The following is a 14835-nucleotide window of genomic DNA, read 5'->3' as shown; positions in this document are numbered from 1 at the left end:
CTGGTGCTCAGGAAGAGCTGTACCAAATTTCCTGCCAAGTGATGTCATCGGTGCTGAGCTAATGATCCAAAGAGGGACTGGCACCGGGAAGAGCTGAGTGTCCTCACAGTCAATGCCATTAACACCTCACAAAAGTCACTCAGGGTGCAGATTTGAGACTCAAGCCAGCCTCGGAGATGGGACAGGCCCCCTGAGGAGGGGGAGGATCATCCTTTCAGCTTCTACCAGCCTTACATCTCCTCCTGGCATATCTAGTCCAGGTCAGGCAGGACTGTGTGTTGATGGTATGACGTCTTTGGTGAGTCCAGGCTAATTCTCCTCAGGCTTAAGATGATCCAACCCTTGTTTGAACAAGTGTCTTTTCCTGACAGGAGAATGGACAAAATTCAGTTGCCCCATCAGGCATTTTGTCCTCAGCCTCCTTCACTGAGCCTGTACTTCGGAGGAGAATTTCAGTGGGCTAAAATTGCAGCACTTTTTCCTTATATTTTAAGCTCTGGTATCATTTGTAGGATCTTCTGATGGTGCACTGGTCTCTCCTTCCTCACATGATCCTGGGCATGTCCTGATGCCAACTCCACAGCCATGAAGGGACCCTCAAACCATGGTTTCACCCTCATGCCTTGGACACAATTCTTCTTCTTGACTTGAGCTGAGTATTGAGTGAACCAAATCTGGCTCTGTGCAAGGCCTTGTGCCTCCAAGCCTCAGGAATAACAGAGAGAAAATAAAACAGAGTCCTGCAGCCTCTCTCAGTGGTCTGTGGCCTAAAGGATCTCAGGAAACCCTCGATCCAAATCAAATTAGTCTTGGTTTCTGTAAAAGCTCCATGGTCAGAACCTGCTCAACCTTTTACCCAAACATTCTCTTTAGTAGGTGAGACAGCAGAAGACATTTCCAGTGCTGTTATATCCACTTGCTATATCCCATCTGTCATGCAATGGGCAATGTAGAGGCAATTCCTGCTCAGCCAGCACACCCTGCTCACGGATGGATGCTCTGCTCTAGGCCAGGATAAAAGCTGGGTCAGCTCCATGGAAGCTGGTAAAGATTTCCCATATTTAGCAAGATGGAATGAGAAGAAAATTTTGCTTAGGAGACAGCTTCCAAAAAAAAAGGGATCTTTATAGAAATGAAAGTCCTGAAAGCTGGAAAGGAGCAGGTAACACAGCAGTGAGCATGAAGCTCCTCCACAGAAATGGAAGAGACACAGGAAGATTCTCAAAAAAGCAAAGCCGATGCTCCAGAACGACCTAAAACCTCAGAGCTGGCATTAGGAAATCATTGCAATATGACCACAGAACAAACCAACGAGATGTGACAAGGAAATGCTTCCACAACCAAAACCAAAGGCATCCCATTAGCACCAGCAGAAACAATTGTGAGAGAAGGGGAAGAAAACCTGAGCTCCCTTCAAAGAGATGAAGAAAAAGGAATGCTGAAGACTTCCCCAGTTCATCAAACCACCACCAGCCCTCTGAACATCCAAGGACATCATTAATGCTGCTTCAGACATGAGGTTCATCCAGCACCTGCAGCTCTGGAGGGCAGAGAGGATCCACCAGGAACCTCGTTAACATCAATCAGTGTGACCCAATCAGATCCACCAGTGATTCCATGACCTGGTCCTTCCCAGAGCACATTTCACTGCAGATGAGAGAAGAACCAGGCTGTCCCTTCCATTACTGGAAAGGCTCTTTGCCGCTCAATTAAAAGGAGGCCTTTTTGACTTCACAGCAGGGATTGAGGACAATAACCACAAAGTACAAAATCCAACCCTCTATCTGAAGCAAATAAAGAACAAATAAGCCCAGGAATTCCGTGTGATTTCTGAGCAGAAATGGAACAGCTGCATCTCTCCCTTCTGCCTAATGCAAGATGATTAATGAACAGATTGAAAGGATTGTGTATTTCATGTCAAAATTTGGGGATTATAATAGGCAAAGATTGAACTACTATAATGGACCCTCAATCAAATTATAGCAGTTTAACAATAAATTGTGCTTTTTGGTATCTCAAGCTCCTCTCAAACTTCATAAAGTCTCATTATCTCAAAATAAACCTTTCAAAAAGCTCAGTAGAATGACAAAACGCCCAAATTCAAACACACACTTTGGAAGCATACTTTTCATATAGATATTTTTCTCATTGTTAGATTATTTCTTTTTCCAATTCAACTCCAACCTGTAATTCCATCTGCTATACAACTTCATGAACACATCTGTATTTCATTCCAGATAGACAAAATACTACACCATAAAAATAGAAATAGGTGGGAACAGGCAACAAAAATAATCAAACCAAACCAAAGAACAAGCCAGATTTGTACAGACACCAGATCAGAATGAGGAAAAAAAATGCTGTTTGTACTGAACAGTTGTGCCAGTTTTAGAGAGAAGACTACACAGAAGGGGTCTCGTGAAACCCAGTCTAAATCTGTGTTTTGCAGTCCTGTCTTGTGCTTTAAGTGAAACCCAACAGCATTTTCTCCACAGAGATCTATTCGTCTTTGGGTTTCATTTCCTGCTTCTTTCTTAATTTCTTTTTCCTTTTTAAATTTTTTATATTTTAAAATATTTTTATTTTTTATTTCCTAACAGAACAGCTGGATTTGTGTTCAGTAATAATTCTTCTCCTTGCTCTTTAAAAAAAATATGTCATACTCCATTCGTGTCCAGTTCTTTCTGGTCACTAATTTTTTGTTTGCTTTGACAAAGCAGTGGGGGGAAAATGTTACATTCCCCACAGTCTGGTGGAAAGGAAATTGAGAGGATTCCCCTCATTTTACTCCCAGTAAAGCGAGATCCCTGTAAATATTTCCTAACCAAACTATGAGTCCCAGTATTTGGGGCTAGGTGTTTTTCTTTTTCTAATTCCAGTCTGCAGTGGGGGCATTGGAAAGGATTGCTCTCACATTTGTGTCCTCACATTTCTGGCAGCAGGATCAAGCTGTGATGCTCCTGGAAAGGCTTCCCTGGGAATAAACAGTTGAGAGGTCTTGTCCATCTCAACAGCCCTCCGTGATTCTCCTCCCCACACCACAAGATTCAGCCAGAATTTCTGCACCAGATGTTGTCATTGTGGTGTTTCCTGGCTTGTCACAGGGTCCAAGGACATTTTTCACCACGTGAGCACAGCGCAAAGCCTTCCTCACTTTGCCAAGAGCTCCCACATTCCTCACCCCTTCCATTGCCAGAGCACAAGGAACTCTGTGGCTCGGAATGATGCACGTGACCAAAAAACGAGGGGTTTTCACTTGCCAGGAGATTTGTGCTCTGACCATGGAAATTTGGCTTGAGGTATCCAAGGTGATCCTCAAATCCTCAATTCCAGCCATACTGCAGGAGGTGCATCCCACATGCCTTAGCCAAGTGGCGAATTGTCCTGGGGAGCTCCTTGTCTCTCTCCACTCCCACAGAAAGGACCTGGATTAGTGACTTTGGGTCAGTGGCTGCCATTGAATGGACAATTCTTCAATGAATGTGGTCCCATGGCTCAGGGAAGTGCCACATTCCAATTATTTCAAAGAATGGAGCCTCTCTTCACTCAAATGGAAAGAGATGAACATATTTTTCCTTCATCAGTCCTAACAGCCCCTCTTTGTCTGCTCCCTCTTCGCCTCCTGCCAAATTCAGTGTTGAGATCAGACAAACCAAAATTGAAAGATCAGGACTGCAAATAATTTTCTTTCAATTTTGCTGATTGGTTCCAGTTACAAACAGGCTGTATTTGGGGAAAAGAAAAAAGCAAATTCATGTTTGACAATTCTGGTGTCTATCTCACATCTCAAAAACATCACTTCAATGGAAAAGAACAGAAATAATAACCATTCACTCATGAACACAATATCGATTCCAGTGTACAGGAAAATAGGATCCAGACAAGATTTTACAACTAAGAAGGGAACGTTACAATAAAGATTATGACATTTTATGAATATTCGTGTTATAGCTTTGAGCTTTATTGCAAAGCAAAAAATATATATTTGTATATATATATATATATTTTTATCTACATATCACCTCTGACATTGTGTACAACACTAAATCACAAGAAATCAAAGAAATCATAGTGAGGTAGATACAAAACAAAGGGATGTTGAAGAATCCAGCTGCTAAATTTGGCTTAACGCAACTGTCATTAACATCTGTATATCCACCACAGCAGTGAGCTTTGATTCACAGCTTGATCAATGGATCCTACTAACATTGATATTGATATTAGAGCCCATTTAGGAATGATGCCTTTTGGGGAATGGGGAGGAAAGTAAATCAGAAGCATTTCCTACAAACCAGTCATCTCCAAGGGAAAATTTTCCATTGATTTTTCATGACTTTTAATGTTGATAAAACAGCTCTGAGAAATAGCCTGTGATCTAGGGGTACTGGTAGTGCCTGAGGGCAAAGAGGAAGGACTCTCCAGCAGGGGAATCTACTGGGGCTGAACATAAGCAAAAGCAAAATAAACCGTTCTCCCTTCCATTTCGATGGCCGCTGAGAGGAAGCAGCACAGCCCGGGAGTGCTGGAGGCTGCATCCACAAACGTGCGCTCGGGAATATCATCTGGGACTTGTTGATGATGGCCAACCAAACAAGGCTTCAGCAGAAGGGCAGCCGCTGGATGGATCCTGCTGCTCTTTTCAGGCAACAGCAGATACGTGGCAAGAAAATCGGTACCACTGAAGTGACCGGCACTGGTGGGACCGGTGCTGGCACCCGGTGGGGTCTGGCTGCTTGCTCTGCGTTCCCACAAGGAGACTTGTTAAGGCACCTGGATGACTGGGACTCTATGGATAATTCTGAACACAATATCCCAGGAGGGATTTGGGATAGCCTTGGGCTTTTAAATTTAGCCTGTCAACCCAGGACAACGTGTACCTGGTGCTTCCTTCCACAGGTGGAAAGACACAGACATGAGAAGCTGTGGGTTTAATGTTAGCCAGGGGAAGCCAGGCTGGATCCAGGAAAACATTTCCAATGTATTTCCAGCACAGGGATGGTTGGTAAAAGTTCTTTAGGCCATTGGACCACCTTCAGCCATGAGGTGGCACATGCAGCAAAGGATGGACCTGGTACCCTCATATCATTCAGGAGCCATGAATTATCAGGAATGTAAGGAACCCTCAGTGCTTTATGTCCAACACAGACAAAAGCAAGTTGGATTTTCCGGACTAGGAAGCCCCTTTGCTGCTGCTCAAACATCTCCTAATCTTCTTGCAAAGGTAGAAAGTGGCACCCTGGAAGAAGCAGGATTCCCCAGCTGTCCTGCAAACAGTGGCAATGAGAGCTTTATCCTCCTATCATTTACAATGTCATGGCTGGATTAAAGAAAATGAGGAGAATTGACCAGAACAAATTGCAAACGAGCAGGAGGAGAAACCACTGCTCCTGTTAGCAGGTCGCTGTGTGAATTGAACAAGTCACTGTTGGAGAATGACCTTATCCTTTAGGAAAACACACAGAAGGTTATTGCTTGTGCATTCATTTCCAAGAGATTTTTGGGAACCTCTACAGCAACCAGAAGGCAGTCACAGGAAGTGTGTAGCACTTAAGAAAATCAAGTTCCCCCATTTCTTAAGCGGGTCCCACACTGAATTACATCCTGATATCTTTAGTCCTGGGAGGGGAGTGCCTGATGTGGATGTGCCACTTTGGCAGGGGCTGCAAAGCCAAATTCCTGATTCCAGAGCTGTGTTGAAGGAGATAATTTTGAATGTTCATTAGCAGAGTACAAAATTTTCATGAAAAGCCATGGTGGGAAGTGTCTTGGAAGCATGGCAAATCCTGTCCACTTTGGATGGGATTCAGCTCCCCTAAACATAACCAAATAAAGGCCACACAAAAGACCTGAAATCAACTGGGATGAATCCCTATTCCCTACCTGGCTGTCTTCCTTGAGTATGGAATGGACCTTGATAACTGATGGGACACCCAGATCTTCTGGCTAAATTAGAGGATTGAATCCCATGCTCATAGATAGAGAACTTTGGGCAATCATTCTCACATGGGAAGGGGGCAGATGTCGAGAAATACACCCTCTCTTAAGGTCTGGAAGCTGTAAGCGATTTTATGCTTGTCCACAAAGTGAATTTCTCCTGCTCTTTCCCAAAGACACTGCTAAAGATTTGGGTTTTCATGTCACCAAAAAAGCCATTTGGAACTGAAACAAAATTCTGCTTTCATTGTGACTCTAAAGGATGCCTTGCTTTGCTTTGAAGGGTCTGGGTAACACAGAAAGGAAAAATGTATTGCCAAGCGTCTTCCTTACATTTCCTCCCCTAACAGATTTTCTTGGTGAGTCATGGAACAAGCAGCCTCTGCAAGATACTTCCTTTAAGAACTGGAGTGTATGAACTTGAAAGATTTTAGCTGCAGGATTAGAGATTGAGTCAAACTTGCCTTCTAGGTTCCTCTGCTCACTGAATTTAGCAATTAGGAAAGTATCCTAATTTTTTTTCCTTAAAACTTTAGCAGAAACTGGGGCAGAGGATGACTCCACTTGGCCTCTCAGCACTGCATTTTCAGGGATGGAAATTCAAACTTAAAGTGAGCCAGGGGGGAAAAATACTCTCTCTGAAAAATACTGATTAATCATTAAATTAATCATTAATAATCATTAACACAGACTGCAGATGCCGGCATCCAGCCTTTCAACTACGGTTGTTTTCAGGTAAATGTGGCTGTAACTTGAGCAGGAAGACTCACATGAAGTTCTCGGTGAGGATCCAAATGTGAAAGATTGGCTGGAAGAAGCACCCGTGCTACCACAGAATGATGTGGACACTTGTGTTCCCACTGATACGTGGAAGAGATGCCATAAATCCATTCCCTTCCTCCCTTCCACTTTTACCAGCTTCAGAAAGGGATCTTGTGGTATCTACAGCTGTTCCTTGGTCACTTGGAAGAGCTTCACTAAATTAGGTGTCCAGTGAGTTGGAAAAGGGGTTTCATCTCTCCCACCCCAAGAAACTCAAGGTCACAGAATCATTGAACCATGGAATAGCTCAAGTTGGAAGGCATCCATAAGGATCCAGACCATGGGGTCTGTGTGTAGTATATGGGATAAGAATGGGTTGACAGCAGCAATCCAGGATTTTGCCCTCGGCCAAGCTGTGGCTGAGGAGAGTCTGATAAAAGGATTTGAAGAGTGTCACCACAGTGGGCCATGGCTCCCAAGGATGGGGAAGCCTTGAGTGGAAGGAAGGAGAAGCACAGCAGGAAGATAAAAATGAGCTGATGAAGGTCAAAGGAAGCATCAGTGAGCTTCCTGAACAGAAGAGAGCTGGAGGCCAAGGGGCAGGCTGGTGAAGAACTCACCGTAAACTGGTTCGAATCGCCTCCCATCGGCACGGAGAGGGACCCCGCGGGATGTGCCGAGGAGGACCGTGAGTGCAAAGTGCTTAAAGGCTTGGTCAGCATTGGCAACCCCCGTGTGACAGGCACAGAGAGGTGGGAGCAACGTGCTTGAAGCCGCAGGGGAGCCGGTGGTGGGCGGGGGACAGGGCAGCCACCTCTGGTGGCCACGTGGTTTCCTGAGCTCATCACTGGACGACCCTGTTTCCTCCCCAACGCTCTCTCTGTGGCAAACTGGGTTGGGGAAAGAAAAGTTATAAAGACTGATTCCCCCTCAGGAATATTCACTGTGAATAAGGGGGCAATTTTCTACCTTTCACCTAAGGACAGGGGGAATTTTTCCCAGTAGAGCCAGGCTATTTATTACAGCTTAAAGAACTACAAAACCTCTATTTGGATGGTGTAGATGGGCACGATCCTGGGTTTGGATGTGTGTCTATATTATACACACCCTCACGTGGACACAGGCTATTATATATTTCTATAATATATAATATAGTATATAATACACACACACACACACACACACACACGTGAGATACTCAAACACCTGAACTCCTGGTAAGTCATGGAATCAAAAGGCTCTTCTTTGAGGCTTGGGGGACACTCACTACATTTTCTATATAGACAACTTTGTACATACAAGTCGTAAAGTGCGTTAAAAAGCGCGAAAAATTTTCTATGTAGAAAACTATGTACATATAGCACACACATGTACTAAAACACTTGGAGTTAAGCCAAATTTCACCTTCATCTTCACATCCCCAATACCTACAATACAAAACCAGAATTAAAAAAAAAAAATACATAAGGAAACAAATAATAAAAAAAAAATTTCTAAAACCCGAGAGAGAGAAATGAATCAAGAAAGAAAATCAAACCCAAAAAACAGTCAACAGAAGCCTGGCACATGTAGAAAACATCGATTCACTTAGAGAACATAAAGAGGGTCATGTCCGAACCTCCTTTTTCTTAAAAACAAAACCAAACCCCTTTTGTTTGTCTGTTTGTTAGCTCTTATTGTTTGAGAAAAGTCACAGTAGCACTCTCACCTTGAACCAGAGTTTGGAACTTTTTGTGTTTCTTTGTACAAAAGAAAAAACGGTTTAAGTTATGGAAAATAGTTGGGAAATTTGAGGTTGGAGAGAGGAGATAGAGAGAGAAACTGGAAGATTGCATAGTTGTGAACAGTGGCTTCTCATCAAGGTGAAAAAGTGCATCATCTGATAAAATAGCATTTGATTATTATTCTTTTTTGTTCGGTTCCATACTTTTTTTTTTCCTCAGTCAACTGTACATGTCACACATGAAAAGGTATTTACAGCACACACACATGCTAACATTAAACATCTGACACTGAAACAGCCATTCTTTAAAGGTTCCATCAGAGTTTGTTCCATGCAAATTCGTACTCTTTTTAAATACATTTTTTGCTACATCCTAAGACCACAGACTTGTCTAAGCCCATCTCATGTAATTTTGATCATTAGCAACACAAAAGGGGAAAAGCACCAGAATGGCTCGGTTTGATCACCAAACCTCTGCTTTGACTTCTTTCTGTTTTTAATTTTCATTCCTTCATTCACTGCTGGTTGTTTGCTTTTTAAAATTTTTTTTTCTATTGTTGCTGTTATTTGTTTACAATAATTTTCCAGAGATGGGAAAAAACAATTGACTTTTTTCTTTTTTTTAGTAGGTGTTCTTGAGGTAAGAGTTATGTTCAGCACCTGGGGCAGGCAGCAAAGCTTTCAAAAGCATTTGAGAAATGGGGTGTGAGGCCAAACACTGCCACCAACGTTGTAAACTAACAATGAAACAAAACAAAACAAATAAAATTGAGATGAATATTCCAAGTTTCTGTCCCAGCTAAATCTCCCATCCTCTTTCCAACCCTCTGTCCTTTTCCCAAAAATCACAAATGGAATGAAAAGGAAATAAGAGCAACATGGCACATTCCCTTTTGCACCAGCCAAACAAAAATAGACAGGTGTTGTACATTAAAAAAGATACTTCAAAAGCTTTTCACGCTTGCTGCCTGTCTCAAGTGCATTTTAATATACGTCTGATCATTTATATTTATATAGGAAAGTCATATTTGTTACACTTTATACAGGATCGCTTCATTTTTGTCCTTTTTTAACCTTTTCACTTTTTTTTTTTTTGTCTTTTGGATAATGAGTTGGTTATAACAATCTACAGTAAGGCTGCACAGGAAGAATACTGTGTGTTTTATTTTTTTTATCTCTAAGAACCAAAGTATATAAAATGAGGTTTGATTCTAGCACCTTTTACAGTATTATTGGTGTTGTTCCCTTTAGGAAAAAATACCTTCACTCCACATCTGTTCCATCATCTCTCTCTAGTTTCAGCAATACTTCAAAGGTAACAATAAGGGGATGATTGACCCAACCCAGCAGTCCTTTGAAAAAAAAACCCTCTCCCCCCTGAAGTCAGGCAGAACTGCTTGTGTGAGCAAAGCCTTCGCCAGCTTCCCTCCTGCCTGCCAGCGAGGGCTGGGGCAGCAGCACAGAAAACCAAGCATCCACAGAGGAAAAAAATACACCAAGTTGCTGGGGCAGCTGAGATGGAGAGGCTCGACAGTGGATGGTTTTGCTCGGGCTGGGGGAATAACACCGCTTGCCACAAGGTGCAAAGGAAAGGCAAGGATGCTGCCCTGGGATGCTCCCCTGGGATGCTGCCCCACCGACCCCATCATCCTCCTTCCACGGCAAGGGGAGACCTCCCAATTCCATGTTAGGGGGAAGACGTAGCCTCGTGGTATCCGCTGGGGAGATTTGGAGAAATTTTGAGAAATTTCTATGGTGTGAAACAGCATCTTTCACTGAGAGCGTTTCTGGGAGTCGGGAGGGGAGAAGGAAGCTGGAAAACAAAAACCCATGGGAAAGAGAAGCTCCTTGCCAAGGTTGTAACGCTTTACAGGACGTTGAGCTGTTGATTTCACTTGAGCAGTGTTAATCCTGCAGAGGAATGGTCCATTCCCCAGACAGCGGCATCAGAACCTCAATTATATATATATAATTATAACTATAGCAATATATCTATCTATCTATATTTATAGAAGTATACATTAACGTCTGTTACTGCACTGGCACCTAATACAGAGGAGAAGTACTGGTGTTGCTGCTGGATGCAAGTGGTTGCCTTGACTGAAGTCCTGTGAAGGGTGAGCACCACAAGAAAAGGCACCACGAGGCTTTGAGAGTTGAAATGTTGCTGCCCTAACATTGCCATCATCAACAAAAATAAAGAGCTTGGTGGAGTTAATGAGGGCAGGTGGGGCCAGGCCAAATTCTGGCCTCGCTGATGACAGAAAAAACAGGGTTTTCCCAGAAAAAAATTGGGGTTTATGCAGGGTGGCTGATGGTGAAATTGAGACCAGACTTTGGTCTTTTGAGGGGCACGTTGATTTTGCGAGCTCTTAGGTAGCACTCTGGACACTTTTTAAGGGCCTTCCTAAATTCGAACAGCCTCATTGTGCCGTGTTCAACACTCCTGCACCGATAGAAGAAAAGCAGGATTGAACTTTGAGCACTCAAGGAATAATCTAAAACAAAGAGGGCACAGCCTGCCATGGGCTGCCTCCCAGGATGTGCTGGATGCCTTCAGCTCCCACTAAACCAGGGGAAGTCAAAGGCGCTCAGCGAGTCTGATCTCATCCCTCTGCAGAGCCCTGCCCTGAATATCTCAATCTGTCACTCCCTGAGAGCCCAGAGAATAAATTTTCCTGGACACAGGCAACAATTTTGATAGGTTGACAGAAGTCCTGCAAGGCTGAGGCAGAAATGAAACCCTCAAAGATCTGGTTTTCCGAGGTCTTAGCCTGTGCTTCTCATTCTGTCCTTACTCAATCAACATTTCCACTGCACTAAACTTTTGCGTTGGCCCTTGTTCTGTTTCTTCTGCTCATAAACTCACACTCAAGCACGTTGCCCTCCAAGATGTAGAAAGGAGAGGAAGAGCTGGGAATAGGCCAGAGCACATCCTCAGAGCCCTCCTGCGAAATGAGAAGTTGCAGCAGACACTGCCCATCACCAACGGGCTCCCTGTGCGTAAGGTCATTGCTTGGTGGTCAAAAATAAAAAGAAGAGACTCGCAGGCACTCTGTGCCAAGTTAAGAGCACAGGTTTTGCATCGTGTTGACACCTGTCAGCCCATCCCATCTGAAAATCCCGAACTCTTCCGACAGCTACTGACAAGCAGCCTGCCCCCGCTGTCGGCGACATCACGCTGAGTCAAGGACAACGCCGACGAGTTTGGTGGAAATTTGCTCACTGGACATAGAGGAGGGGCAGGACTGGCCCCAGCCACTTCTGGCCAGCTCAGAGCAGGGGTTGGGGGCAGCCCCATGTCACCCAAGCACCGTGTGTTTGGCCTGCTGGTAGAAGCCACGAATGGTGTTGGGACACCGCTGTGGGGGACAAACAGAGTTGCCTGCAGCAGGACTTGATGTAGTTTTTCTTGGTCATTGAGATTGACTTTTGGGCATCTAATTTGGATCCCAGTCTTTCTAGAATCTCAGGAAGGCAGGCTCAGGTGCAGAAGTGACCTAGGAAGGAGTCAACTTCTTCCAGATGAACTGAAAATCCTTGATCCTAACTTGGATGGATGGGCATCTTCACCTGCAAGCCACACTGGGTCAGAATGGCACTGGAGGGACAACTTTGGATGAAGGACCTGGGTTCAGAATGGGCTGAGTTTGGTTTGTAAGGCAAATTCAAGGCATGGGCATGAGTAAGTTTCAAGCTTAGTTAACAAAAAATGTACTTTTTACTAGGAAAGCTTAGGCCATTATTCCTGCCTGATGCACCTGATTGAGAGGGTCTGGGGTGAGCAGAATTCTTCTTTGGAATTTTTTCAGCCAGACAGGATTTAAAGTAGGAGAACAAGACACAGGGATGCCTGTGGCATGAACTCTTGGGAATGCACCTGATGACCCACGTGCTCTTTCCATCTCTGCTGTCAACAACTCCATGACCCAACAGGACTGTGCTAAATCCCCGGTTTCTCAGTTGACTTCCCCCATAGGGAGTATGGGACATTTCAGGGGAAGGAGAAAAACACTTCCCAAAATCTTACTGTGACATTTCAGATCAACCTGCCTGTTTGGGTGTGCTGAGCCACATGGGGACAAGGGGAAGGTGACGTGGTTGATTTGTCCTGCTCTGCCCAGCACCACCATGGCCCCTCAGCACTTTTGATGTTAAGGTCTGGAAGCACTTCACCAACATTGTCTAAATAATCCTCCCATCACCCTTGTGAGGGAACCTTTTCCTCTCCCAGGTTACAGATGAAACAAGGAGCAAAAAACCCCCCAAGCCCCCTGGTGTCCTGCTCTAACAGCTTATTTTTACCACTTTGTAGTGATTGGGGAATTTGTTGGATTTCCTTGAGTAAGGTTTATCTGAGTAATCAAGTGCAAGAGTGTTTTCCAGGTTTTGAGTGTGAACGAGTTCCAGTAGTGATTAGTCGAATTTCAATGTTTATGGGAAAAGTGGCACTTCTGCAATAGAAGTATTTAAATTGTGCTATTCTCTGTGGCTGTGCCAATTTTCCGGTACTGTCAAAATTCACTAATCAAAAACGCTCCTAGGACGACAGCTCATTTGAGAGATTTCCGTGGATTTTTAGGATTCCTTTCAGTCGGAAGATTTTTTAGGATTGAAGAAAATCTTTAAATGCACATTGCAACACCTCCAGGGATCCAGGGATGGAGGTGGCAACAGACTGACCATTCCCATATCACATGCCCTGGAAAACAGGCCAGTGGCACCAAGGGAACACCTTACACCTGCCAGCAGACACAACCCTAAAATCCCCTTGGCTTTCCCAAACAACAGCCCATGGCAGAGATGGAGAGAGAACATGGATCTTCAGGCATCATGATTTTCAAAATAAACCCAAAAATATTCACACCACAGGAATGACATTTCCTTGCAACCAGAAAATCATTCAAAGCCTCCAAAATATAGAGCTTTCCCGTGATTATCCTGGTTTTAGGGGAACAACTCCCCCATGGAGCATTCTGTCAGATTCCCGAGAACATCCCTATTAGCGTGGAACAAGGAACACACAGAAAACCAGGCAGGAACCTCACCCCACCTGTTATCTCATACCAGTTTCGTACTGGGTGGCCACATCAGCTTTAGTGGAATGGTCTGAACTTGGCCCAGTGACAGGAGCCACCAGACCGAGATATGAAATAGTCCTTCCCTGAGTAAATAAAACACTTTTTAAACTAATTTCCATTCCTCATTGGAACAAAAGGCTGGAATGGTAAAAGTTTGCAGAGCAGAAACAGTAGCCAGAACCATTGATTTTTTCCGATAGGAAAATATTTTCCACAAAAAACCCCTTGAGTTTTAGATCCATTTTGGGAGGGGGCACCTTTTGTAACTAATGGAAATCTTTGATGTTCAAAGTAAAATTTTTCCCTCTCACTCTCCCTACACAGAAAAGATGGGAGACAAAGGGATTTGGCTGTGATACCTACTTAGACGCTCCTTCAGAAAATACACATCACAGCTCTCCTCCAAATAACCGCAATCACATCCAATTTAAGGCTTGTTTAATTGCTCGAGTGGTTCTGGGAACTCTATGGATAAGTGCAAACCACTCCACTTTCCCTACTACTTATCTATCATGAATTTATTGACTGATACACAGATTTCAATAATTCTTGAAAAAAACAGTTTCTATGGGAATGGTGTGAAACTGAAGTAATTTGAGGGAACACTTGGTCTCTGGTTTCTCCTAGGGTGTCAGCTCATAGAATCACAGAGTATCCTGAGTTGGAAGGGACCCACAAGGGTCCTGGAAGTCCAACTCCTTGGCCTTGCATGGGACAACCCCAAGAATCACGCAGTGGAAGTCAAGAGGCTTCAGCTTCAGGCTACTGAAATTCCTGCGGGTGTTGTGTCCCCGTGTGTACTCGCGTGCCCTCAGAAACTGAAACCAACCCCTCAAGCGAACAGATTGCAGGTGTAATCAGCTGGCATTTGTCCTGGATCTTCCCTAGTTAGGAAGGAACAGTGTTTGCTTTTAGAGTGGAAGAAGGGGAGGAAAGGCGGGGGCGGTGTGCAGGTGGCGTTCAGCTGGGGCTGAGGGGAGGAGGTTCTGGCACTGGCAGCGAGTTTTATTGGTAAATACAGCTAGAAAGGAAAATATGAGCTGCTTGTCCTTGTGATTGATGAACGGGAATGACATCTGGAGGCAAAACAATAATCATTCCCTTCAAGTGGTGTTTGGCATTTGAATTTTAAGGGCTTGAAATCAGATTTGAAGGGTTTAGTCCCTGCAAAGGCCTTGTTTGCTGCCTGTGTTGACAGGGCGCTTCTCATTGCAGTGCTGAAACTGCACTGAAATGAAAGGAGAAATCTTCTCTTCCTCAGCTAAAGCCAGGGACTACAAAGCCCCCATAAAGATCAGGGGTAGGCTACACTCAGATGGCTCCTCTTGGAAAGAT

Source organism: Corvus brachyrhynchos, unplaced genomic scaffold (assembly GCF_000691975.1).
Source record: "Corvus brachyrhynchos isolate BGI_N302 unplaced genomic scaffold, ASM69197v1 scaffold203, whole genome shotgun sequence".
Taxonomy (NCBI): Eukaryota; Metazoa; Chordata; class Aves; order Passeriformes; family Corvidae; genus Corvus; species Corvus brachyrhynchos.
This window is presented reverse-complemented; position numbering follows the sequence as displayed.